The 26,634-nt window shown below is 47.7% G+C and overlaps 1 protein-coding gene across 11 annotated transcripts in view; it reads right to left on the bottom strand.

The window, feature by feature from the left end:
* TANC2 (tetratricopeptide repeat, ankyrin repeat and coiled-coil containing 2) overlaps positions 1-25,414 on the bottom strand; it is a 139,617-nt gene extending 114,203 nt beyond the window's left edge. For 9 of the 11 annotated variants that reach the window (XM_015885744.2, XM_015885746.2, XM_015885748.2 and 6 more), the window contains exon 1: positions 2,286-2,449. The gene's annotated coding sequence lies outside the window, so the exon portion shown is untranslated. Of the gene's footprint in view, positions 1-2,285; positions 2,451-10,308; positions 10,456-25,354 lie in introns of those variants that run through there. The other 2 variants (XM_015885745.2, XM_015885749.2) reach the window with 2 other exon arrangements.
* Positions 25,415-26,634: the final 1,220 nt, after the last annotated feature.

The raw sequence follows: 26,634 nt of genomic DNA, 5'->3' as shown, positions 1-26,634 counted from the left end.
AACAAACATGGGCAGCGTTAACACATGTGATTCGTGGCTCTCCATGCACAGCACACACCAAACCAACTGCTCCATGTGTTTTAAAGCAATGATTCCTGCAGCAGACAGGCAGCGTGGCATGAAAATAAACCTGAGTCAAACATGAAAGCAGCACTCTATAATTACCGATGCTTTTTGAAAGAGAAGCTTTCAAGGTGGAGTTTCTCACACCGCAGCAGTATAAATAAATCATTCGACGCCTATCAGGAAGACAAGCAGTGAGTGCTGCCCAAAAGAACACAGGAGATTTCCTTCCTGATGATGTGGAGCACCGCAGCTCCTGTAGCAGAGCCACGTTGTATTGTCACTACAGATACCCCCCCATGGAAGGCCAAGGCAGGCTGCCCCACACTGCAGCCCTCTGTGCTGTGCAGAGCTGGGCAGGAGGTTTAGGTTGGATCTTAGGAGGATGTTTTTCACCCAGAGGGTGATGAAGCAATGGAACAGGTTGCCCAAGGAGGCTGTGGATGCCCCATCCCTGCAGGCATTCAATGCCAGGCTGGATGTGGCTCTGGGCAGCCTGGGCTGCTGGTTGGTGACCCTGCCCATAGCAAGGGGTTGGAACTGGATGTGCACTGTGGTCCTTTTCAACCCAGGTCATTCTGATTGTAAGATTCCATGGCACTCAGGACCACCAGTAGGTCGGTCTGCTCACGGTGAGGCGATGAGCACACAGCTCCCTGCTCCTGCACGGCTCCAATTGCTTCTGCTCTATCCACGGATGCGCACAGTGCTCACCAATGTCCATAGCAACGTATTAACCACGCTGGGCACAAGGCGCAAGACGTCACCTGGAAGGAGCAATGAAGCTGACTGCAAGAGTTACAATGAATGGATGGACCTGTGCACACCTTGAAGTGCTGCTCCTGGAGACACCCAAGCCCTGGATACCCACATCTCATGGGCACAGCAATGCACTGAGCACCAGCTGAGTTCACATCTCCCACACCCTCCCAGCAGAGCTCACACAGGACCAGCTATAGAGGAAGAAAAACTTGCATAAAGGGTAGAGAAGCCCCACAGTGCTCATCCAGTTCCAACCCCCTGCTGTGTGCAGGGTCACCAACCAGCAGCCCAGGCTGCCCAGAGCCACATCCAGCCTGGCCTAGAATACCTGCAGGGATGGGGCATCCACAGCCTCCTATTACTGCCATAACAACACCCTGAAATGAACGGCAGACTAAGATTCCATACCAGCAACACTCGAACCTGCTGCAAACAAACCAGGACACCTCCCAGGTAAAGGGTTCTGCTGCAAAACCAGATGGGAAACACAACCTGCAGGACCCGCTGCATGCAGCTGTGCTTAGGGATGCACATCTGGTCCAAAGGCACCTCCATACACTGCCATGCAGCCACGGGGACCGCAGGGCTGGAAGGTGGGTGTGCCTGCATGCACTGCTGCAGTAAAAAACAACTGCCATGAGATCTACCAGGTTATATTTGAGGGTTTCTCCATTCTAAAGGCTGTGTTCTATGCAGACTCGCATTCTGAAGGCTGAATGGAAAGAGGGTGACCATCAGGTAGCTTAAAAAAACACATTTTTTAACACATTCATTCCAGCTATAAAACAAGACACTCAAACCTTGCATCGGGGCCAAAGCAATGGAAGAATGGGGAGATGAAAGCAAGATGGGAACCGCTACAGAGCAGCACGAATTCATTCCTAGCATCGCCGTGAGAGCGGACCCGCACCGACCCGCACCGCCCCGGGTTGACGGCGTTACAACCACCCGTCCATCCCAACGCAGCTCCCACCCGTTCTCCGAGAGGCTCCGGAGCACGGAAAGGATCGGATCGCTGCACCTTTATGGGGATTTGCTATTTAAACTCAATCAAATACGGACGGACACGCTCCGAGTTCCGCTCCGAGATGGAGCAGAGAGGCGGCGCCCACCGCCCCACATCGCCCGTCCCCCCCCATCCGGGCAGCGCCCCCAACCCCATATCCGACACCAACCCCCCCCAGGAGCATCGAAGCGGCGCTGCCGACCCCCCTGTGACCATTCCCCTCCCTTATCCCCTATTCCCCTCCCTTATCCCCTCTCCCCCTCGCCGCGCCCCCTCCCCACTCCCAGACAGTGGCGGCGCTGCGGGCTCCGCTTCCCCGCACCGATTCCACCCCCCCACCCTCGCACAACCAAGGGCTGCGGACCCCCCCCCACTCAACACCGCGTTCCCCCATGACATATCGCCGACATACCGACATACCAGCCCCCCCACACACGATAACACACCCTCATACCTGCCGCCGGCCCTTCCGCACACGCACCCGACGGGGAGGGGCGGCGTGGAGGTTGGTTAATGTGGGGGGGGGTCGGCTCTGCGGCTGCTCCCGTAGAGCGGCGGTGGCTCCGCACCCACTGCGCGCTCACTCCGTCCTTTCGATGCGCGCCGCCGCCGCCTCGCGGGCGCGCGCGCGCGGAGGGCGCAGGGAAAAAGCGGGCGGGGCCGCGCGCGCCCCCCGGGCGGAGGGGGAAGGGAACGGCGGGCGCGCCCCCGAGATCCTTCCCTCCTTTCGTCCCTGCGATGCGCGCGGAGGTGAGGCGGATGAATATTCATGAAGGGGGCGTGGCTATGCAAAGCGCGTCCCGTTTCATACACCGGCGAGTGGGCGTGGCCAATGCAATAAGTGGGCGTGGCCAATGCAATAAGTAGGCGTGGCTTAGCGCTGCCTGGGGTCGCGCGTCCCGCCCGCAGTGAGGGCGGGAAGGCGGGAGCGGCGCGGAGGAGGCGTCAGTCAGCGCGGGGTTGAGGCGTTCAGGCCGCATCTCGGTGCTATTTCGGCCTTATTCAAGAGTAAGTATCTTTTTCAGCCGCTGTAGACTTTAATTAAGTTAATTGCAGTCTCTATGCTCACTAGGCTGGACGATGCCTCTTCTCACCGCCCTTCTGTGGGAGGCTGTGTCCAGCATGGCGTCCAGCTCACAGCCCAATGGATGAAGGGGTCAACCAGCAACATAGAACCTTCCATAGAACCTTCCAGAAGCAGAAACCTGCATCCTCCCATCTCCTTGGCTGCTCCAAGTGCCGTCTCTAATTGCTGACCCCTTTGGCCTCTTTATACACTAGGGGTGAATTAAGACGTCAGGATAAGTCCCGTGTTTTCCTTCTTAGCGAAGCAAATCTCTGCCTCGCAGCGCCGTGAAGATAATAGTTCCACCTACGAGAGAGTATTCTCAGAACTGATGTCAGCTGCTTTATATGTCGCCGTATCGTTACGAAGGAAACAGATCCGAGGTTGTTGTGGACAACAACAAGATGTGATGCTCCCATAGCTGAAGGAGCTGAAGAAGGCAATGAAGAGCTGAAGGAGTCAATGGCAGGAGGGCAGCTCCAAACAGCAACACAGCAGCCATGTGAGAGCAATACTGAGTGGTGCTGGGCAGCCTGAAGCATTTAAGAACAGTCACAAGGTCCGTTTTCTGCACTGTCCATTCCAACAGTAGGCAAAAGTAGATGCACATAGAATGGTTCCCGCAGGTCTTATGGCATTCTGTGGTATTTCTGGCTATAGGACCTCTTGAAGCAGATGTGATTACAATGTGATTACAATGCGGTGTGCACAGGCTCTGTACAGTGCACTAATCTCAGCTAGGTGCTCCAAGTAGGAACCCACTGCTCCAAGTCAGTGCTTGGGTTTGAAAGCCTTGCGGACTGAAAAGAAAGCATCCTTTTGCTTGCCACCCCAACAGCCTCCTGTGCGTTTTGCAAGGAGCCAGATCCCATTGGAACACACAAGGTTTATTCTGAATATGCCTTTGGGACACATAGGCACGCTTGGTTCCTGCATCCCAGCCATTCAGACTTTATATACAGCACCAACCCGCCCAGACCTGCAGGACTGCAGAGGCACAACAGCAGGTATTTGAAGAATATCAACACAAACTACTCATAGCACTTAAGGCTTCAAGGATGGATTCAGGGATGGGGGGAGTTTTCAGGGTCACCATTCTGGATTTTGCTCCAGAAATCTGGTCCAAGTTCCCCATTGATCACATCCACACCTTACCACCTTTGGCCCTTCAGCTTGACAAGCACTGATTCAGATATCTTCCTGGTGAAATGGGACTAAAAGGAAGGACATCGAACCTCAATTGACTCCTTATGTTTTGTGTTGTCTTTGCAGCAAACTGCCATCAAGTTTATACAACAGCAAAGAGAAATAAAACGGCCGTAATAAACAAGATCTCATCTCTTAAAGAGCCAGAATACCTACGGTAAGATATTAAAACACTCAGTCTCTTAACTCAGATACCAGCAGATAAACTTCCAGATGGATGCTGTTCAGCTTGGCCATAGGAAAATAAACATTGCTTACGATGGGCAGGCAATGCAGAACCAACTGCAAAGGGGAACCTCGGGGATTCTGTTTAACAGCAAACACCCATTAGCAAAAGAATAATAGTGTATGGCAAATCCTAACTGCAAGTTTGGAAGAGAGGATGTATTTATGCAGATCATAATTCGGCAACAATGCCAAGCTCAACATTTTCCACTTGAGAGGCACTGGGGGAGCTTTAATGATTGCATGGGATCAAGATAACATCTTGAGTGAAGCAACGCAGCTCTGGCACACTGGGGTACAGCTATCAGAGTACAAATAGCAATCATGTAAAGAAAGGTCACGATCACACCTTCCTATGTGTTCACCTTACAGAGTTGGTGTGTTCTCTGCAGACAGAAGGTACTGGTATTTGTGTGCCCAAACACAACAGCAGCTTCTGGCTTTTCCCTACTCGAGTCACACCGCGACCAACTTAACTCCATCCTTAAGAGTTAAGGACTGCTGGTGGCAATCAAGTGAACGTTCATTTGTGGTTGGAGCAGCATCATGCAACTGTCTGCAGTTTTGCTACAGGTTATGGGATACCCTCTGTGGCCACCATACTCTGAGTGCAGCTCCACTTCCAGTTTGTGTGTTGGAACCTCCCACATCCCCATCCTTTGTATTTCTGGCCCAGCATTCTTGAAGGCTGTTCAGCACGGACTGGTTTTTGTTGTGATGGTCTGTATGCACAGACATGACATCAATTGGCTGACCAATGAGAACAGCCAGAAAACACTGAGAAGCTTTCTATTTTTTAAACCCTCTTCCACATAGTTCAGACAGAGATTGCTGCTGTAGGGGCTGCACACCCCAAAATTAGTCTTGTGGTTCTAATTAGCCCAGTCGGTTTTAAGAAAACACTTCTGCTAATAAGTACTGCCCAGGGAAAAGACAACCAATTATGGTGCTATTTTCTGCACGTCCCACTTATTCCTATTCTCTTCTCCACTGAAAGGAGCAATTTGGTGTGCTAAAACAAAAGGGAAGGAGACAACAACCTTCATGCACGTCTAGGATCAACAGGAAAGGCAAGGAATTATTTGTTCTCCGTCGCTGACATGAACAGGATGAGAGGTACCAAGAATAAAATACAACAATGATTCTGATTGGAAATAAGGAGTAATTTTATAATGGCACAGATGGTTAAACATTGAAATAGGCTTTATGTCAACAGCGGGATACCCTATCCATAGAGACAATAAGTGTTTGTCATAAAATAGGTACATTTGAACCTGATTTGAGCACTGCAAAACCTCATATAGGGCACTGCCACCCTTTGCAGCCCACACCTATGGGACAGCACTCCTTCACCATCAGACCTTGGAATAAAACTGGTTCTAAAGCAGCAATCAATATTTTGCAAGCCAACAAAATAATAAGGCTATTTATTTAAAGCAGAACTGTCGGCGGTTTGATAAATGGAGCTCACGTGCTGTATTGTAAAGAGTAAAGCTCTAGTCAAAGTCATTCTTAGGAAAGGAGAAAGCTTTGGTTCACTCTATTTGTTTCTGTTAAATACACTGTAACTCAGTGGTGATGGAAAAAAGGGTGTTTAACCAAACTGCTACAAGAGTCCCATACACTCCATTAGCCCATCCCAGCATTAAGTCAGATTCTTCTCCAGCATGTCACGTCTCCCATTCAACCCATACAATCAATCAAGATAGATTTCTTAATTGCTCGCCTACCCCAAAATCCAAAGTGCTGCATTTGAGTGGTTATTTTGTGAAGGAGAAACAACACAGTAACTCTTCCCAGATCTAACACAGTGAATGCTTCCTCCTCTGCCTCTCTGCTTCTCCTACACCATATCAGCCCCACTGGTCCCAGCAGCCCTCGATGTGCAGAAGGCTGACCCTCAGCAGGTGGTTTAGGTGGAGCTGATGCCTCAGCAATAGGAAACATTCAGCTCTGCAAACTTCTGAGATCCCTCAGCTCCCACAAAGATGAATTACAACAGCAGAAACCACCACATTTGGCAAAACAGCATCTCACAGCGAGAGGCCTGGAAGTGCCTCCTGTCCAGTAGCAGCGTCAAGTCAGGCTGTCACAAAGAGTGAAGAGCGTGTCTCCAACCCAGGGCAGACACAACAGCTGATGAATTTGTTTGCAATAACATTGTAAAAGCCTCATTCCCATCCCCAGTAGGATACCTCCTGACTCTGAAACGCTATCCCAAGAGGGCCTTATTATCATGAACCGCAGCAACGCTCCAAATCCTTCTTTCATGACATTCCTAAACTGTTTGCTCCACCCTGATTCATTTCAGGAAACTGATAAGGCAGCTGTGAAAATACACCGTGCAAAGCACACTCATATTACAAACCAGCTGGCAGAATCTGCGCCCTTTTTTATCCCAGGGGAGTCAAGATTGTTGTTTATTCCATTTATTCCGAAAGGCACATGAACCACAATGCAACCTTCTCTTAATGAACCCAACTGGTTTTGGGAAGTAGGTGTGTACTGACAGAACATTTTGGCTTGCGATGATCACTAAAGCAGCCGCCTCTGAAACATGTGTGGGCTACACTCAAAGGATTTTCTTATTATGAAAGGGGGTGTGGGTCTCTCATGTCAGGAAAATGATCATCATTTTCTCTCTTCCTATTCAGTGTCTCCTGTAATCATTGCTGCCTTTCTCATGACAGCTTCCCAAGCAAGGTGATGGGTCAGAGGATCTGCCAGGCCTGGCACAATCCTCACACTGCTTCCATGGGAATGTCAGCCTCCTGTGGGAGCATTAAGCCAGAAAGGGAAAAAAAAATGGAGGCTCTGCTTCTTATTAATAACACTGAATGGCATTTTTTCCCCTCAGAATTGTGTATCTTAAAGGCAAGGAAATGCCCAAATGTATCTTGCTGAGCCTATTACCCCATGTTTTGTTGATACAACCTTCCCAACTGCTCTGTTATTCTCCTGAACCTTCTTTCTGACACTGCTATGAGCCACTCCTGTGTGCCACTGGGCTGGTGTTGTTTTACACCCTGGAGGTGGCTGCAGTTCAATGATAGATCCCTCTGCTAACAATATTAGCACTCTGTGGCAGCACAGGAATCCAGATCTTCAGGACTAATGACACTGTAGAGGTACTTGAGGTGAATTTACAAAGTGAAAAACGACACTTTGATCTGCAGTTCCTTTTTAACACTTTCCTTACTTCACAGTTGATCCCAGTTGCCATTGCAGGCCTTGCTTCTGTCTCATATACTGGTCTTTTGCACTGACAGTTAACAGAAGCCCACACATAAGAAAGTCATTTCCTCCTCCTATTCCAGAGGTGCTATCTGCAGGCTAGACATACACTGAGGAACAAAAGTTGATAATGGACTTATACTTAACGAGGCAACTGTGGAGAGCTACAGATTGCTCCTGCTGCCACTGGATACCCTCCATGCATGCTCATGGCAAAGGAGCCCAGCAATACCTCCAAGCTATCCATGAAGGGAGGGGCAGGATGAGAAGGGCTCATCACCTGTAGGCCCCTCCACCACTTTAGCCTGAAGTTTAGGGGCTCTTCACTGGCTCTGCTGGTTCATCCCTATGAAGGACTCCCATTCCATTTGGGAACAATACTGCTTTCCCCAGCATCCCACCCTAGTTGTTTCCTAAACTACAAAGGCTTATACCTGACCAGAAGCAATGGCAGGTGGCCACGTGGCTTGTGCCTCTCTAAAGCCTCCCTATGCTTTTCTGCTCTCCAAGAGGGTGATCTGACAGAACAAACCAGCTGTTCCCCGAGTGCTCCATGACAGGCTGGAACCTGGATAGTTCAGAGCAGCACTTGAACTCCTCAGCTCATGCCTATAGCTTTGCCAAGCAATGTCTTCCATTATGAATCTTTGTTGTATAACAACAGATACTTTGCAGTTATTATTTTTTGTTTGTTGTTTTTTTTTTTTTTTTAAGGTAAACCATATTTGAGCCGAATCAAAAATAACCAAGAGCTAAAATATCTGCAGTGCTGGGGCGATGCCAAACACCCACAGATCCTGTACCCTGCACTCAAGTCTTGTCAAGTAGCTCAGCACATCTTTGTTCTCATCATTTACTTTCATTTTATGCCTAACTGAGAAATGTCCTGATTAACCAAGCAAAACACTGCAAGGAAAGCACAGGGAACGTTTGGTCAGCTTTGGGCACTTTGTGTTGCTCCAACATCCACAACTATCTTGCTGAGATATTTAGGCATATGTAAAATTGTACATAGAGCTCCTAATTCTTCTTCCCCAAAGTCTTTTACAGAAGTAAACAGATAATGAAGCAGAATAGTGATAAGATCTGTTATGGGTTATGGAACAACTAGTATAGCTGGGAAAGGCAATGATAAACAGCTCCTTCTGTTAAGGCAGCTCAGCCCAAGCTTTCCAGTCTGTGTTCATTTACCCATTTACCCATGGACACCCAGGTACTGCAGAACAAAGCAAGTGCTGTCCTTGAACACAGACAAGGGTTATGTTACACAGCATTAAGTTGCATGTCAAAGTGTTCACCTCCATACACAGATGAAGCAGCTCAGAGGAAAACTAACAACTTTGGTGACGTAACCAGAGAAACAAGAGCACCCAGAGCTGCTCCTCCCAGGTACCAGCTGGATGAGGAAAGGGGGGAGCAGCAGCCTTTGCTATCGTGCTGCTGGATTTTCTATCCTACAGCAGGTGGTACCCTGTGTATAGGAGTCTGCACAGCAGTCTATAGACATGGCATTTTCCAAAGGAGAAGCACAATAACCAGAACGTTTTGGGGCAGCACCAGAAACTATGGGAAGTTGAAAGATCACTATTAATTTTGTTCAATGAAATAATGACTCTGGGAAACTGAAGCAAAAGTAAGTGCTTGTATGTGATGAGGTGAAGTGAGATGAAGCGACTACGTATAAGAAATGAGCGATCCACCACTGGTTTGAGCACTGGTGATGCAAACTGTTTTCAAGCTCTAATATAAAAAACATAAAGAGAATATTTTCTCCTCTGCCATTTGCAGAATAAGACACTTCCGTTCACTAGCCTGTGTATGAAGTGAGAATGAACAGCATTTCTTCACCTGAAGCTCAAGCAGACAAGGAACACCCCTAACGAGTTTGTTCTAGTCAGAATCAGGAAAGGCAGTAACAAAACAGCCTGTTTTTCCGGTACTTTCACTTTCCACACACCCTGAATTACATTCACTTTTATGGGAGATGGAGACCATTCACACCCTTTGCAAAATGAACAGCAGCAGCCAGGCAAGCGGTGTGGAGGGCAGGAAACCTGCCTGCTTTGTTACACAAGCACCTGCTTTCAGGATGCACTGTAGCAGAACCACGAGCACCACAAGAGCTGGGGCAGCTCTAAGGCTGGGGCTGGAGCCAGGGGAAAGAAACCAAAGGGAGGTTCAACAAAAACATTCTGAACTGCCCTTGTCAGGGAAACACTGAGTCCTTGCATTACACCACAGCAGCAGGTGGGTGACAAGGATCCCCATAACCTGGTGATGAGTCCTCACATCCAGAGCTCTGAGTTTACACATCTCCATTGCAGTGCTAATGCTGTCCTATGGACAGTCTCTCTCTGAAGTACCCTCTAGGTTGCCTGTTCTCAGCTGTATGCATGGGAGAGGAGAGGTTCCCTGAGAGGCTCCCAGGGCCAGCTTTGATGGAGTTCAAAGTATTTCCTTTTAACTATTCCCCTTTTGAGCATAAGGTAGAATTCTTTCACTCTGAGGAAAAGGGACTGCCTGAACTAATGGGGAAAAGGGACTACATGAAGTAATGTCTGAGCTATCAGGACTTATGTATGTGCTGCAGCCCCAAGCAATACAGAAAAAAAAACCAAGGGTGTCTGAAAGTTTAGGACTTAGATATTTTTCTTGTATAGCAAAAAGATACATGTACAAGTTTTAATCTCAGCTTCCAAAGGTGTCCTTAACACATGTGTGCAGTACTCCAGTGATCACCCCTTACCTTATACTTCACTGCAGATTGCTGCTGGAGCTTTGTGTAAGCGTTCAATGCACTCAGTGGGAGTGGCTGCTGAACATCTTCCAGGAGAGCCATTAAAGATCCTTCCTGGCTGCCTTCAAACCATGCTGTGAGCCCCAGCTAGGAAACCTGTGTATACAAATGTAAAGACACCTAAGCAAGGCCAAGAGGAACGCATTCTTCCAATGCATAACCCACAAGGAAGGACAGCGCAACAGCAGCAAACAGCAGAGCACGCTGACATCATTAATTCCAGCAGCTCATCTGATGTTCACCCATAGAAATAATATTTATGACACTTAAGAAGCTTAAAACAAAAAAAAAAACAACCAAAAAAAACCAGAAAACCCGACACCAAGGAAACTATTTGCAAATGGCAATGTTTGAGAATGATCTCATTTGAAAAGATTTAGTGCAGCAAAATGTGTAACTGGAAATGAAAGGAGGGGAAAAAAGAGAAAGAGAAATGTCTTAAGACGAGAGTTTGAGGAATATATCACAGGTTTATGCCAAGAATTATTCACATACATCTGCACAATCCCCCTCCGTCTATTTTTACTTTCCTGTGGGCCAATACAGAGAGCTGCGCATTGTCAATCCTAAAAATAAGCATTTGAGCTTTAAAAAGCATTTCTATCGCGGCATGGGAAAAGAATGATAGTGTTCAAATTAACCTTACTCACAGGCTACATTGCCTCAGCCATGGTAGGTAGAGGGCAGAGCATAACCTCTTCCTCACCCTCCAACAGGAACAAGAGAACATGCCAGACGAAGGCTGGAGGACCATAAGCAGAAAACATAGCGCAGCCCTCCTGCTCTGCACCCTGGGATGTGCATCATGGAGAAGCTGCCCTACGCGCAGCATGTGTGCCTTCCCAGAGCTCACACCGTGTACACCCACGGTCCCTATCAGCCTCCAAAGCCAAAGCTGAGACCCTGATGCTGTTCCAACAAATAGCAGAGCTCCCTTGGCTTCAAAGGCCGTTTCACACCATAAACTCCAGAGTCACTGGAGAAGCATTCATCTGCTTCATCACTGGCCCCTATGCTAGCTGCCTGTCAGTGCTACCTTCCCTGCATACCTATTAGTGCACTTGCTCTAGTTTCTTAGGTCATCAGCTTTCAGTTGAAAGTGTTCTGCAGTGGACACCATGAAACCAATCAGACATTTGTACAGCAAAAACTACTACCTGCATGCATGCTTACTGCTGTCACTTCCCGTGGCTTCTTCAGCTCAGCACAGTGTCACCCATAGGCGAAGGTGGAGTAGATGAGCACTCAGAAACTGGGGCCGGCCACCAACAGCAGCCAAAGCTCCCACAACACCCCACAGCTGTTTATAACACAAAGGATAATTTTAGCAGCATTCCCTTTTGTTTTCCTCTCTATTTAGAAAACAAATGCAAAACCTTCTGGGGAACACTCCAAACTGACTTTGCATTAACTCCATTGGCAAAGAGGACCGCAAGCAAAAGTGTCTGGAGCACAAAGTTGGGCAGATGAGCATTGCTGAGCTCTGGGGACAGCTGTTGAGGGTCAGAGCTGCCAATCTAAAGCCATTTTGGTCTTGCAGAGAACAATTTTATCCACGTGCAGTGAAGGTCCTCCCCTTCTCCTTGCTTCCAACCAGCCCTCCGGATGCTATTCTTGCTGACTGCTCATGACAAATGTATTCAGTACTGTAAAAAAGCCAAAAGGTTCTTTACACTGAGCCACGTCTGCTGCAGCTCCATTGCCAACATTGCAGCTCCACTGCTGGTCCTTGTGACAGCACAGTGCAAACACACAACTGCAGGCAAACAAGTGAAACACACAGTGAAAAGAGAACAGCTGGAAAGCACAAGCCCAGCACATTGTTCCCTCATCTCTATGCAATCAGGCAGCCATGTGCTGGCTGCTTACAATTTTTGTAAGGAGTACAGTAGTGTTGTACGTGTCCTAGGCATTACCTTGGTGTAAACACCCATGCAGCAGGCAATGCAAAGTAAATGGGGCCCACAGAAAGTATAGCTCAGACATAAGCGAGGAGCAAAAGAGAACAGGAGCCACGGTTCCCTCTTTTCCTATGGTTTACATCCTTGGCTTTGCAGCTCTCACCATTTTAATGTCATTTCCTACAGCCTTTTCATTTGTTCTTTTGGGGGAAAGAGCAATTTTTCTTCCCTTTGTGCTTCATTCTTCAGAATGGAAGAAATCCAAAAACTTTGACAAAAGTACTTTTTTTTCTATTAGAAGAAAACGAGCTTTTCTTTCACTTCAGATGGACACGGAGAAAGATTGCTTCCAAACACCATCTGAGCACGCTCACTTTGCACAGTGAGATTTCCCTCCTGGCGCACTCGCACCTCACTACTGTTTCACAAGCTTTTCCATTTGGAAGCCAGTACAGATGTGTGGGAAACACTGTCAAGCTCTGGAACATTTTCCATATGAAAATAACTTCCAGTTTTGGCAGTGACACTTGCAGTACTTACCAGTTGTTACGTGCTCAGTGCATTACTCTAAACAGTGACAGCGTGACCCCGAGGCTCTTTTTAGGCTATTTAAAAGAGACTTCAATATCTCAGGTTGTTGCTTCAAAAAAATGACTTCTGGAGCTCTTGGAGACCAACAGCCACATCTCCGTAATGGAAAAGAGAAGACTTTACCCTATGGGATCTTCAGAGCCTTCCAGAAATGCGGTCTCAGGTGAGCAGTGGGGTTGGAGAACACATTAAGTACAGATACAGATTGTATCTCTACATTATCTTAAAGATCTATGCTATGGCAAAAGACATAACAGCGTAGGCGTAGCTAACCACGCTTCTTTTCCCTTTATCAAACCTTAACTGTACGCCGGATTACGCAGCAGTAACACGGCCCTGCAACAGAAATGGAAACTCAGTGGGCAGCCCGTGTGCTTTTCTCCCAAACAAGCTGTAAATAACTGAGGAGGAAGAAGCCTCCATGGACAGCATGGTGTCAGAAAGCTTTCTGCTGTCCCTTGGTACTGCACCCAGCAAGGAGCAACCACAGGTAGCACTGCAGGTGGCTGAGAGGAAAAGCAATCCCCTGACAAAACAGCAATGAGAATTCATCCCAGTTCTGCTCTTCTTGTTATTTACCTCCAACCTGACACAGCCTGATTCCCAGCCACTCGCTCCCTATGTGCCTCGGCCTCCAACGCTGTGTTTCTCTTGCTCAAAGCTCATTAAGTCAATGCTGTGCCCTGAAGAGTTTCCCACAGAACCAGGGACACATTGCAGTGACACAGGGGGCACAACCACCCAATAAAGAGAGCAGGGAACGCAGATGTATTTCACTCCAATGCAGAAGTCTCACTGTTTGTACCCCCTGTAACCCACACTGCCTAGCACACTAACTTATGAGTAGATTCATTTAACCTAACAGCCTCATTTACATAGCAAATTAGGGCAGAATTTCAACAGTGCTCGCCTCTTGTATCTTAAAGCTGGTTGGTGAACTTCTCAAGACGTGGTTGCTGTTATTCAATGGGAATGAACAGCAACAGGAGATGGCAGGGCCTCCTTATCCTGCATCCTCAGAGCACAAGCAGCCCAGCAAGGAGAGGAGCAGCCAGCTGTACACAGCGCCTTCTCACACCTTATTTCAGCTTTATTTCTTCACGTGCAGGAAGGGAAATAAATAAGCATTACAGGCTTCGCTCTGTGCTGCTGCCTCGCCCAGCTATGGCGGATGTTTACCGAAGGGATTAAACTAATCTTTGTCTTCTCCCTCTTATCTGGATCCTCATATCCCTTTCCTAGACGGTAAGTAATGCCATAGAATAATATATGCCATTTCAACCTGGAGCGCGGTGCACGTGCTGTTATCGGCTTCCCACAAACATAAGGATGTTTTCCCATCCGATCCATTTCAGACACTGCAGCCGTTTCACAGCGCCGTATGACACCGGTAGTGAATCTTCAGCCTGACTGCAATCAAATATTTAACATCTAACTAATAAACTGAATGCAGCCGTTAATTCCCCGCCACTCCGTGCTTTATCGTCTGCAGATAAATTACACAGGCAGAATCCCTCCGGAAGTAGAGAAAAGCACGGATTTGAGGTTGGATTGACAGCAGTGGTCATCAACAAGCAGTGAGTATCTGCTCATGTATTACAGACTGAGGAGAAGTGGGAAATGGTTACCTTCGGAACTGGCACTTCCTCACCAGACATTTACTACAAAAGATTAAGAAGAACCATTTCTGCTGACAACAGAGGACTGAAATCACATGGAACAAGCAGGTTCAGCCCCACTCTGCTCCAGCCAAGGCTGCATACCCGTGCTCCGTCACAATGGGTATGGCCAACTTGTTCCAAGGGAATAACACCTGTCCTCTCAAAATAACCAGCATCACCTCTCACCACCCATTCCCGAAATAGGTTGTGAAATTACCTCCCTTGACAAGGAGCACTCCAGTGGGGATTTACATATGCAGATGACAGGACAGAGCATTGGAAGCGAAGCACACGGGGCACCTTTAGGTGCTGTCTTCTGTTATTGCTGACATATGTGACTAGTCACAGCCAACTCTGCGTGGAGCCAACGTTTGTCATTTTTACAAGGACTGAGTAATGCTAAATGTCACTGTGGGCTGGTGTGAGTGCTGTTTACAGGAACATTGGTACAAGATACGAAGGGCCACATTTACGGTTGCTGTAGCAAGCTGAAACTACCCATCTCAAGACATCAGAGTGATAATAAACCATCGGGGAACCCATCTTGCTTTTTGTCCAGATGAATTCCAATATATTATCTAAAAAAAGATCCCAAACCAATAAAAACTATGCAGCCAAAAATGTTTGTATCTCTTCTAGAAGCGCACATGCCAATTAACTGCAAGGTTTGGGACACACAAACTGTGAAGCTGAACTTAGGAAGGGCCTTCCAACATTCCAACAGATGCTTTAGGATCAGTTTGCATTTCTCTTTTAACCCCAGTTAAAAGCAGTGACAGCGGCAGAGCCAGCAGAGCAGGAGGGATGGACACAGTGCCAAACTCAACGCTCCACAGACCAACAACAACTAACAGTCCAACTGCAGCACATGCTCTGGGCCTTCTGAAACACACTGCAAAAGGTGACCAGAGACAAGGTGTTCACAAGTTCTCTGCAGCACCAAATACAACCTATCAGCCCTCACTGTGTGTTTCCTCATTTAGAGGACGGAAAGAGCTGCCACCACATATGTCATTAACTACCTGACTGGAACATCAGGTGCTCAGTGAACCAACGAGATGCTGATGCATGTCCCCTTGGGGTGTTCACTATCCTGTGCACACCCTGGTTGCAGGCAAATGTGTTAGGAATGCGTTATTCCCATAGGGAAGGAGGCTGTAAGCAGACCCAATGAACTTGTCAGTGCTGTTTGGAGCCAACCCAACACAAGGTGCCTGCAGACTGCAGCTCTGAGGATAACACACCATACCTGCTCCTCCTTTCCAGCCGCCCAGCTGGGCAGATCCATAAGAAAGAGGTAAAAACTTGCATTATTCTTGGCAGTACAGATGACATCCTCATACCATGTTTAAGGTCAGCAGGGGGGACCTGACAAGGAGCCTCAGTAGGATGAGACTCAAATGCAAACACAGCCCTACCTTACGTTTCCATTTCACCATACAGCTCTTAATGATTTCCTAAGCTTTACGAACCACACGTCCTTTTCCACCAGGCAGCTCATTAGCAGCAGCCCTCAGATGGACAGGGAAGATCAAACCTTGGAAGGAACCTGGGTCAGAGCAGAGATTGGAAGAACTCCCCAGCAGATCCCAGCACCTGCACCTCACAGGGCTCTGATGTGACGTCTGATCAGCTGCAAACCTGGGAGGCCAAGGATGCGTCTCCTTTCACACTGTGCAGATGGCATCACTTTAATTACTCTCCAGCATCACATGTTGAATAGAGCACTCTGATTGATTACTTTCAGATAAACGGACCATTGTCTTCTCCTTCCTATGAATGTTCCTGCATTGAAAATTCAAGTGAGAGAAAGCAGAACGGAGGGGAAAAACAGCCCCACAAAGGCAGGAACAGTAAGCATACTCCACAGCAATTATTTTCACACCAAAAAGACAGAAGTGGATGGAAGGAACATATGACCAGAACCACGGGCACTATTACAAAGCACTGGCTGCCTCTCCTAGCTACCGAAGCATAGGATGGGGTTGCTTAGTAACCCAGCCTGCCGGCTCCCTGCTCGGAAATCAGCCATAAAAGGAACTCCCTTGCTATTGCAGCATTGCCATGGCAATGTACAGAAGTGATGGATCCCGAGTTAGAGGCACACCTTAAGCAAGAATATGTTTTCTCTCATCTTAAATATTTTCCACCCCACAAACACATGGAGTCTGCAATTCTAGATAGCTCCCAGCAAGGCTAACTTTTGTTGTCTGCCTTCGTTTAAGACTTTGCATGTGTAACAAAGCAATTTGCAAGGAAGAAAAGATAACAGCCGCCACGCTGAATTGTGAACATTCATCCAGCAGTGAAGAAAAACATACAGTAGATGTGTACAGGCGCTCCTGCAATGTGCTGACACACAGAGGGAGGAGGGTGCTGTGCAGGCACTGGCTGCAGTGAGGCTGTAGGACAGCAGTGCAGTGCAGCCTCACTGTGCAGCTGCATGGAAACACAGGGTCTGCCCAGCCTCAGTGACTGCAGAAGGAGCCCAGAGCCTGGGGAGCCACACAGGGACCTATATCACGCAGGGCAAGGCACAGCTGTGTGCCCTTCTGTGCTGCTGATGGATGCAGGCTGTGCTTGGGACACCCAGTTGGGTCCACCATGACTGCTGAGGGACAAAGGTGAGGCAGCTCAGAGGAGATGCCCATGTTCAGGACACCCAGCTGAACCCAGCAAGTCCCACCTTGTGCCACCCCTGCACTGTCTGGCACAGAGGGCTGAAGAGTCATCTAGTCCTAATGATCAGCATGGCTGGGGAGTAAGTTCCTTAAGGCCATATGGGAAGGGAAAGCTGTTGGTTCCTAGAAGAAAATTGGCCCCTGAAGCCAACAGGTTACATGGGTTCACAGGACGTCAGCTGTAACCCAACGTGCAGCTCCTGATCTTCCAGCATCTCTGCCCACCACCTCTGCATGGCAGTGATGCTGCTGAAGCAGACACACACTGGGACTGGTCTGCACTTCTTGCGGCCAGGCAGCAGCAACAAGGCCACATTCATCCCCCGATCCTCATGCAAACACCAAGAGCACATGGCAGACACAGAGTTCCCTTTCTATTGCAGCAACACGCCAACGTTGGGCACCTGGCAAAGAGGGGAGCAGCAGAAACGAAGCTCTTTTCTTCCCGAAAATGTCTAAAACGGCCTCACAAACCAAAATTATACAATAATTATCCTCTGCCTTGAGCTGAACACAAAAAGGTTATTCACTACAAAGCCCTAGCAACCATCTTACCCTTAAAGAAAAGGAAAGCAGACTGCCAAAGCAGTAATGAAATGACACACAACTGTTAATTTCATGTCTGTTTCTCAGAAGTCTGTAATAATAACCAGTAATTCCTTACAAAGCATCCATTCTTGTTCCCTAATTCCCACCTAGGGATATTAAAAGGCTTAACCGTTCCCTAGCTGTATCTTGCAGGAGATAACGTCCACTTTGTTCCTAAAATAAATACACATAACTCTTTTTAAGGAAAATCACCAACTTTATAGACAATCTATAGAAGTGCTCCAGTGACTCCAAATGGATCAGCAGGACTAGTAATGATGTCTGGGCACATAAATGGGTTTCTCTGCTGGCTCAACATGACCTGAGTTCGATGGCCTCAGCACAGTGCTTCAGAAGGTCACCTTGTGTACTTGGAACCATTATGAACAGAAATTACTGAGAACTCCCCCAGAGTGGACAAAGTGGCATCGTTTTGTTCTGCACTAAGCTGAAAATGCACAGTTTCATCGACTACTCATGTGTCTTTCCAGAGGACACCAAGCAGATTACCGAGCAGAGATCTGCTAACAACAGCAAAGGCAGGCAGGATCAGGAATAGCTCCTCTAATTGCGCTGCAACGTCATGCTACCACATAACAAAAACAAATGCTGTTCCAGAAGCAGAAGTCTCTGCACAGCTTCTGCCATCAGGAGAACTGCCCCAGAACACGGATCCTGCGGGCTGGCTCAGACCTGACATCCACAGGCCTGAGAGTCCCACCCAGCTGCTTTTGTGTACGTAGGAATAAAGCAAGCTACAAAGCTGCTTGAGGCATCAAACAAGTGCATTCACATACGGTACCTGATGGACTAAGCCAGATGTGGGCACACAAACATGGCACCATCTGACCAGGCAGACCCTTCTCAGCAGCCGTGAGTTTCAACTTGTAAGTTGTTGAACCAGAAGCCAGAATTTAAGGGATTCCCTTTAAACCAAACAGACACTTGTTTTACTTATATAGAACCCTTCAGAATGGTCTGAAGGCACGTCACAAGGCAAAACCAACTCGATGCCATCCCAGGAGGGCTGCTGCATCTGACTGTGCTTTATGATTCCGTTTGTATGGCAAAAGGGTTCCTAAATCAGTGCCCACTTTTTAAACCATTTTTGCTTTTATACCCCAAAGTTAAAGCCCTGGCCATAGCAAGCTCGTATTTCTTTGAGAGCTCATTCACACGACATGCCTGTTGGCAGCAGCCCAGCATGCTTCCAGGACAGTAACACCGCTCCCGTGCTGCAGGCAGGCTTCTTCATTATCCTATCTCTGCATTTCAGGAAGAGATGGCAATGGAAAGGAAGTCGGTTTAACCTTTGTTTGCATCGTACACTCACAGGTTCAACGCAGGTCTGCGCGTGCTTACGTAAGGTGGCAGACAGATGAGGCTCAGCGCTGAGACCCACATGAGGCTGTATGTAAAACAACTGCACAGCGGACTCGAAAACCAAGCAGGGCTCTGAAGCAGCGCCTCAGGAAATGCAGCTCTCTGCTGACTTGTGCCAGCAAGCCCTGGACGTTCCATTATTTATATACAGCTTCAGACAAGCACAGCAGTGTGCGCTAGATAAAAATGTGCTGCACAAATAAGAGTCAGATCCAAAAAGGTGCAGTCTAACAAACCCAAAGCAGCACACAAATCCATACAGAACGTACACAGGAGGATATATAGCATTACGAGTTGGAAAGTGGCTAGAAAGACATTCACTTTTAAGAATCGTTTATAGAAAACAACTGCTTGGACAGCTACTCCAAGCACAGGGAAAGGCTCAGAGCAAAGGTAGGTGCACAAAGTCGGCACAAATGTGTGCATGGGTATTGGGAGGACTGGGAACTTGGGGAGCTGAAGGAGGTGTGATGGTACATAGGGACAGAGCACTCACTGGCACCTCAAGGAAACTGCAGTGGATCAAAAATCTGATGGTAAAGTAACACAAAATACACTCCACAGGACATGACCAGATGGAATGGACCCTGGCATGGTTGGTGAATGCTCTGCTTTCAATTCTGAACTACAGTCATACTGACTTTAGAGTTTAAAGCTTTGTCCTGAAATGGTACTTGAGAACAAAAGCAGTAGAACAGACCTTTAATTTACGCATCATACAGGACTCGTGTCCCATATTTGTGCTTTCTATGTGGTTTTGTCTCCTCCCTGTGTAGCTTTCCCAAGGAAGTGTTTGCATTTGGTTCAAGATACAATTCAGCCTTGGCCATCATATTCTTCACTACTTCACATTTCTCAACACTGAACCTGCATGGAGGAGAAGATCCTTAACAGATACAATGCAACAAGTAGATTTATTCTGAGACAGACTGTGTTTCCATGTTCTAAATAAAAGCCTGTGTGCTGCTCAGATAGACCTGATTAATGGAAGCCTGATGTGCACAAGCATGACTCACTTGGTACACTCACCAGCCTGATGGTGTCCCTCCTCCAGGATGAGTGGGAGACAAGCACAACTGATGACCATACCCAAAGTGCTGCTCATTCCAGCAATGACCCCACTGCAAATGAAGGCCCTGGTCCAGCTGCTGTCTGAAGGCACTAAACCACTGCACAGCACCTTTGTTATAACCACGATCCTCCAGCTTGTTTCTGTGCTAAGCATGGAGATCTGCTGGAATTGAAGAAAACCCAATCCAGCAATAGCAGTGCCTCCAGAAGGACAAAGACACAGTACAGCTGCAGAGCATGCTATGTGTACAGTGCTTATGTTTATACAACAGTGTGTGTACTTAAGGGGTGAACAGCAGGATGCGTTAAGCTGTTTAATTCTCCAGTCCCTTGCTCGTGTCGCCTGGTGTTACGTGCACAGCAGTCCTAAGTGTTCCACAATACTTCTGCCTATTGATTCCAAGGATGGGCAACTTTTAGCAGGGACATGGAAGACACAAGAAGCAGAGCTCAGAGAGCAGCCAGCACTAGGACCCATGGACGCAGCACCAGGAGCAACACCTCTCACCTTTTGCCTCTGCATGTTACAGCAGCAGGGATGCTGCTTTCCATAGACAGCTGTAAGGCAACTGATATCATCCCTCCCCCAACAAAGGATGCCTCCAAGCTCGTGTTAAGTTTCTGCCAAAACATTTACCATCTAATCTGGGAAAGAAAATACATATATATATATATGGTTAGGAGCCGTTTCTCTCCCCTAGGATAATGTGCCAATTCCTATGTTACAACGTGTTTCCCATGGAATCATTGTTACTGCATCTACTTCTTGGAAACAGAAGTAATGAGGTGCAAAGCTAGAGGAGGTGGAGGAAGCCAAGAAGCAGCCCCCCCCCCCCTCCTCCTCCTCCTCCTCTGTTCTACAAAGGGAGTTGCTCCTGCCATTTCTATGGGAATGATGCTCAGCAAGCCAGAAAGGGAACGTGCCAGATGAGGGGAAGGGAGAATCTGCTGCATGCTTTCAACTTCATCTACCAGGTTGCCAAAACAGCACTCGATGGATCAGGTAGATGTTAAAGCTCATTCAAGGAGCAGCAATTCAGAATTCCCTTCCAGCTGTCAAGGAAGGTGAGCAGCAACACAGGAGGAGGAGGGGACACAAAGAACGGGGTACAGAAAACCTTCTGTGTGTGTGTGCAGAGCTCCTTGCCTCAAAACTGGCAGCCTGAACTCTCGCTTCAATTTTAGCACCGCACTGTTTATCCATCACCTTTGGCTGCTTTCAGGTATGTTGTTAAACAAGGGTATCTTTGGGAACGTAGGGAAATATATCCTATTTCTGGGAAAGCTCAGCCACTGATTACTAAAAGGGGAAGCGGGGGAATGAAAACCAAGGGGCTCAGTCAGCTCAGTGGCACCCATTGTCTCACAACCAGAGCAAAACCAGACTTTCCCTCACCCACCGACGAGCAACTTGTGTATATTTACACATATGGAATCACGTACTGGTACATCTATGAGACCAGTGAGTGTAATGGCCTCTCTGCTCATGAAAACATTGCATACAAAGCATTCAGTCAGCCAGAAAACACACTGGGAATCCCTTTTAGAGGCCTTTAATCATGATGTATAAAACACTCCTCATTACTTCTGATACCTGCTGGGGTTTGGCATGTCTGAAAACACTGACGTTGAGTGTGGGGATGCAAGTCAACACATTGCACTGGAGCTGCAGGGCACAATGCACACCCCTCCTATTAACACAGTTACTGCAGAGCTTATAATAGACCAAAACCAGAACGTGACCGATTCACCCACGTCACCAAAGGACACAAACCCTGAACATCCTATTCATTGCTTTTAGAGTATATTTCCTCCACGCGCTGACTGATGCACCATTAAAATTCCTGAGGCCATACCAAAAAGGAGTTCTGCCAAAAGCTGCCCATTAACAAGCAATTAATAAACAAGCTTTAAAGCACAAGGTTGCTCATGCCATCCCACAGAATATATTCCTTGCCTGCTATTTCTCACCGGAGACATTTTCTGACAGAACATTTTATCTTTGCCAGGGACTGCAAAGCAGAAGGCTGCGATTCTCCAGAAGAATGATGAAGTCTACACTTGCTCACTCTAAACACTCGGATTGATTAAACTTTAATCCTAAAGGCTGTTTGCTGGCCCAGCGGACAACAGATGCATAACAGAAATGACACTGTTAGCAGTACGGTGCCATGCAGCAATTGGAATGGGGTAACAAGACCACTCAGACCTACATCAGGAATGTGCAATCTGTAACAGAAGGCTTTTGGAAAAGGAGAAGGTTCACTCTGGCCTTGCACCACCAACACCCCTAACACGCTCCTGCTGTATCCACCAGGCTACAAAGTCCTGACTCCTGCAGCAGCATTTCTCTACTTCAGAGCTGACCCCTATGAGGTCAAGTGAGGCTGTAAGCAGCAGACACAGTCCTGCCTTCCACTCTCCCAGTTATAATAGCTGCTTACAGAGGGCTGACCAGAGATATTCTTTCTTTAACCAGAGGACAGACTGAAGGTCTGTGCTGGATAACTCATCTGCTGCAGGGTTTGTACAAATATGGGCTGTGTGGTGCTTGGGGGCCAACCCATCTTTACAAAGCAGACATTAACCTGCATAGCAAACCCAAACACAAAGGCTAAGACAGAAAACCCCATCAAAAGGGGACAAATGCAGCTCCACATTCCTCAGAGGACAAAGGATTGTTGTGGTTTCTGAAGTAAAATATAGCTTATAACAAAATTATGTGCTTTGCCTGGCAAAAATAGTTGTAGACCGGAGGCAATTACTAGCTCATATCTAGGAGCCCAAGAACATTGGAGCTCCTCCATCTGTACGCACACTGACAAGTCCATATTATAAATGTATTTCCTTTAATTCTAAACACTGTGCCTTGTATTATCATCATGTTTTAAAGTCAACCAACTCATCTTTTGCTTTCTTCCCTTCTGAATCCTAAGTGCAGTACAATGCAAGTCCCAATAAGTAGTTTTGCCTCAGCTAGCAGAATCTGATTGTAAAACGTCTTATGACAAAGTGCTGCTGCTCAATTTTGCATTCATTCTCATCCTTTCTGAACTCGCTCTATGCTCATCTGTATTAGCATTTCAGATTTCATGCAAGAGGATCCATCTTTAGAACGTAGCAAACGAGTCCCGATCCTCTAGGAATAAAATTAATACCCAGATGGTGAGAACAAAAAGGGAAAAAGAAACTCAATCTGCACATGGAGGTCTCAATCTGAGAATATCCCCCCACCCTCCCCCCCTAAAAAAGGGCAGTGAAAGGTCTGAAACAAGTGTGATGTTCTCTTTCCCATCTTCCCTTGAGAAGTGCTGCTGTTTGCCAACAAGGCCCTGTATCTCACAACCGCCATCCCAACAGGACACGTTCAATACATGTCATTCCACAGGGACTCATCAGGCTGGGACCTTTCCATTTCCACAGCCCTCAACTAGATTTGGCACATCTCATTCCCAAAATAACCCGCACAAAAGAAGAAACGCAGCCTTTGAGAATCATTTGATACCCCCTGCTCAGGGCCAGGCTGGAAATACATCGCCTTACAAGAATCCTAAAGGCATCTTAGGGAAGCAGAGGTTCCCTCTCAAGCCACATTCCTGTTTCTCTCTGACTTGTGTGTGTTGTACGCTCGACATTCTCTTCCTGATGCTAAACTGTAACAAATCACACACACACACACACAAAAAGAAAGGAAAAGGAAAAAGTTATAATGCAGAACACAGAGTGACATGTAAATCCAGAGATTCAAGGGTGGGATAAAGCAGGCTGGGACAGCAACCTCAGGCATGCTGTTTATATAAGGAAAACGCAGCTTTCAATCACGTGGGTAACACCAGTTGGCTTTCATCTGTTAGCTCTCAGTCTTTGTCATCTGCCCAGCACAACTGCAGCATTAGCAGTGAGAAATCACTCCTGAAGCAATACAGACAGCAAGGGGGAGGTGAGGCCGACAGGGAAGAAAGCAAAATATCTGAAGGTTCAATTAAACAAAGGGAATTAACATTAAAAGGCCGTTTCTACAGCTGTGATGGATCTGAGTCTGCAATCACTTCAATCGTTCCTAAAGCCAGCCTGATTTCAGTGGGAAAAGGAGTGCAGGGCCCTTTTTCAGTGTCATAAGATATTAAGACATTCTTCATATGCACACCCTGAGCAGATGCTGCTCCCAGATCCCTGCTGCCCGTGCACTATAGATTATGGGCCAGATTTACAACAGTATTTGGGGGACTTAAGCATATTACCACACGTCACATGGCATCTGCAGAAACGCCAAGCAAGGTTACACCTCCCATTTGGGCTAAATTCCAATAGCTGGTGGAGAGTCTCATCCTCAGGTTGTGCCTTTAGCTTCTTCTGGGCAATGACTGCTTTACTTTCACGTGCTTTAGGAGTCCACGTGCACTGCAGGCACCGGAATAAGGATCACAGCAAGAGAAACAGCCATGACTACAGTGGAAGACATCCATTTTCCTCTCAAACCTGACACTCTCAGGCAATTCTCCCTGTGCTCTAATGAATGGCTCTAATGAATGGTTTCCAGCGTTTCTCATTTCTTTCTTCCTCTTTGCAACAGGAGAATTGCACGAACGGCTCGAAAGTCAGTCAGAACAAGCCTCACAAACCTCAACAAACAAGGAAATCCCAAATTACATTGAGACCACTGAGCCCTGGAAACCCGACAATATAAAGAACAACGAGGGTGAGCTGAGGGCAGAGTCGAGGCTGAGCAAAAACACTTCTGTATTTGCATCTGTTTCGTTCTCTCGATCTTTTTGGAGAGCAGGAGGAGAGAAACGCTCGGGTGTGAGATACAGGGAATCATTGGAAATCAAACCTATCGAAATACGGACTGAGCTCCGTTCTGTGCGGGCAACACAACGGCGCGGCTGCCCCGCTGCTCTCAGCCCGCAGAGCTGATGCTGCGCGGAGCATCTGCGTTCCGCTGGAGGTGGATGAGACGGAGGGGAAGCAAACGGGAACCGCAACGATCTCGCGGTTAACCCATAGGATTTACCCGAGGAAGAAGCTCAGCAACCCAACACGCGGTGCTTACAACGGGAACTGAAGCCCCACCCGGCCTTTCCCCATCCATCCCCCCGCTCTTCCCTCATTCACTCACCCCCTTCCACCGCCTTCCTCCCCGAGTAATGGCCTCCTCAGGTAGCTCCTCCCCGGCGCTGCCACACGGAGCGCGGCCGCCGCCTCCTCTTTCTTCTCCTCCCCCTCTCCCACTTCCCCCACCCCGGAGGGGGGCGGCCTCAGGTGCTCTCACACGTTAAGGAAGAGAGAAGCTGCCTTAAGACTACACGGGGAACGCTGGGTGATGGATGTACCCACAGCGCCCTGAAACATGAGCTTGGAGTCGTGTTAGCATAAAGCTGCGAGGGCTACGAACGTGTTTATCATAACTGAGGGTCGGGTGATGCTGGGTGAAGCCCTTCCTTGCCCTGTTATCCTCGCCATGCCCTGCCCTTATTATCCTCGCCATCAGGTAACTGCGTTGCTCCAAAACCCTCCTGCCAGCGCTGCGAGCAGCAGATCTTGTTCTGCTTTTGTCTGTATTCTTGCAAAGCTGTTCCCTATCAGGTGCTTTTTAAAGGTGTGTGTGGATACACACAGCGATCAAGTCACCCCTTAACCTTCTTTTCAATTAAGCTGAGTAAGTTAAGCTCCTTAAACCTTACATCATTAATGCTTGTTTTCCAGGAGCTGGATCATTTCTGTGGCCCCTCTTTGAACCTGCCTTAGCACTTCTCCATCCTCCTGTGGACAAAGAGCTAAGTAGACGACTCAGCATCCCCTCTTATCTCACCATTGCTCCTAGAAGGGGACGCTGCTTCATGCCCATTTCCAAGCCCTCAGTGACCATCACAAGCTTTCATTTTTGAGGGAGAAACGTATTATAGAGAACGCATTATATAGAGCATCATACTCCCGCAAAACACTTGATTCCTGCCTTGTTGTCCATAAATTCAAATCATTAAGCTGTGCTTTAATGCTTGTGGAGCTTCAAATAGCCCTCAGTATCAGATGGAAAATAGAAAAAATGGAGAGCATGTGTGCTTTCCAAATGCTATTCTGCCATGGATCCCAGCACACAGACTGCAGGAGGCTCCCAGTGATGCAACGAGGCTGAGCTTGGCCCTCGGGGAATGACTTTAGCAGCTGGCTTAGGCTATCTGATATGGGAAGTATTCTCAAGTGCTGGCGTGTCACAGTTCTTAATATATTAAGTCACTGAAAATGCCTACATAAACAGCGCCTGAAAGAGAATTGCAGCTCCTGCCTTCAGAGCCTCTTCCCTTTCTTCTTAAGTAATCACTGAGCCTCCATGTCCTGTTTTCCCCACTTTTCCACCCTTTCCCATGCTTTGCTCTTTGCAAAACAAATTTGTTTTAC

The sequence above is a fragment of the Coturnix japonica genome, chromosome 27, assembly GCF_001577835.2.
Source record: "Coturnix japonica isolate 7356 chromosome 27, Coturnix japonica 2.1, whole genome shotgun sequence".
In the NCBI taxonomy this organism is placed as follows: domain Eukaryota; kingdom Metazoa; phylum Chordata; class Aves; order Galliformes; family Phasianidae; genus Coturnix; species Coturnix japonica.
This window is presented reverse-complemented; position numbering and strand designations above follow the sequence as displayed.